The sequence below is a fragment of the Galeopterus variegatus genome, unplaced genomic scaffold (genome assembly GCF_000696425.1).
Source record: "Galeopterus variegatus unplaced genomic scaffold, G_variegatus-3.0.2 Scaffold8273, whole genome shotgun sequence".
Classification (NCBI taxonomy): Eukaryota; Metazoa; Chordata; class Mammalia; order Dermoptera; family Cynocephalidae; genus Galeopterus; species Galeopterus variegatus.
In genome coordinates, this window is record NW_007734384.1 from 1 (window position 1) to 1943 (window position 1943).

Consider the following 1943-nt stretch of genomic DNA (forward strand, 5'->3'; position numbering starts at 1 on the left):
TTGAATCAGGGTCAGGGGTTTTGGAGGACAGGGAAAGCCGAGCACCTGTCCTTGCAGTTTTCGCTGAGGCAGCAGTGTGCCACTTTAACAAAACTTGTGATTGGGGGTCATTCCTGTTTTGTGCTCCTTGCTTGTTAAGCATCAGAACAATATTTTCCAAGAACTGTTTATTCAAGTTTTGCAGTTTATTGGCTAGTCCAAGTTCATGAGGGGAAAGAAGTAGTTGTCAAGAAAAAAGAAAAGGGGTCAAGGGCCAAAGGCAGGAGGAGACTAGGGACTCTCTATTGTGTTTGTTTTAGTCCTTTTCCGATAGAGAGATATAGGTAGATACAAATTGATAGATAAATAGATACAGAAAGTAAAAAAATATTAATGTAGGAGTCAGTGTGCATGACCTTCCTCACGTCACACGTTACACCCCTCGTCCCCCAGCATACTCTTATCTCACTGCAGTTCCTAGAGAGTCACATGTGTGCTTCTGCATAGCACCTGTGTAGAGATGACATGCAATGGAAAAAGGGACAATGATTACAGATGATAAAGCATCTCAGTTAATATAGTAGTTTTTTTTTTAAGGAGGAGAGAGGGAGAAAAGTTACAAGGACTGGAACTGGGAGAACTTTGGGGTATAGGAAGTAAAGGGCAGAAAATATCCATAAATATGACATACATACGCAATATATAAATCATTATTTTTTGCTCAAGTGGAGGCATACTGTACACACGGTCCTCTGCTCATCTGTTTTTGGGACTANCCTATCGGTCAATATTTTTTAATCAAAACGGAACTATTCAGCACAAGTGCAAGACAAGACTCTCCCCTGAGCTCTCGTCGGTTCTGCAAGAACCCTCCCCTGAGGCCCAACCTCATCCAAAGCATTCGCGGTCAGTCTGTTTCATACGCCACGTGCTCAAGGGCTCCCCTTTTACTGTTTCTCCCCAAACTCTGTCCCCCGTAGAAGAAAGCACACCTAACTGTAAAGTGCCGAGCAAGGGAGACAAGCACGTGGAGAGAGTGGGCTTTGGGAGTGTGGAGCAAATCAAAGGTGAGCTGGTGTGGCAGCTGCTGCTGGGGTCGGTCCTGTCACCCCCACGTGCTGCATTCTAGTGCGTCCCCACACCTCCCAGTGCAAGTGCCACCCGCTGTCCACGCGAGGGCTTTCTCTAGGCCTTGGGTGGGGAGGGCCAGAAGGGGTGACAGTTAGTGCCTCTGGGAGCAGCCCCAGCCAGTGACGCGTGGGGTGGTGACAAATAGCCCAGCTTCCTTACTCCTTGCCAGAGATCCCTAAAGACACTCTGCACTCTCATTCAGGGTCCTCACCGGGGCTGAGCCTCTGCCGTCCTAGTGGTGACTTACTTGACGCCTTCTGTGTTGGTTTCCTTCCTTCTCTTTTCCGTTAACTTATTCCCTTATCCTGGCCTTCTGGGGTTACCTTTTTATTTAAAACTCTTTGTACCGACATTCTCGTCTCAGGGTACGTTTCTGGGGGCACCGTCCGAAGACAGGTGGGAACGGAAGGCAGTTGGAAGGGGAGTAGCAAGAGCATCGAAGACAGACGTGCCCNAAATAAAATACTAATGTAGGAGTCAGTGTGCATGACCTCCCTCACGTCACACGTCACACCCATTGTCCCCCAGCACACCCTTATCTCACTGTGAGTCACGTGTGTGCTTCTGCACAGCACCTGTGGGTAGCTATTGGTCTATTATATAAGGAGACAAGGGAAAACAAGTCTCACTGACTTGTTCTCATCAGTCAATATTGTTAATCTGCTGTACCGTACATCCGTACAAGGACTGGAAGTGGGAGAGCTTTGGGGTATAGGAAGTAAAGGGCAGAAAGGAAGTTTTGAGGGGACAACTGTCATTCCTGTGAACAACACTGAGAAAGCAGAGATGAGGAGAGAAAGGTGTAGGAACGGTTTTCTGTGCACAAAGGCTGA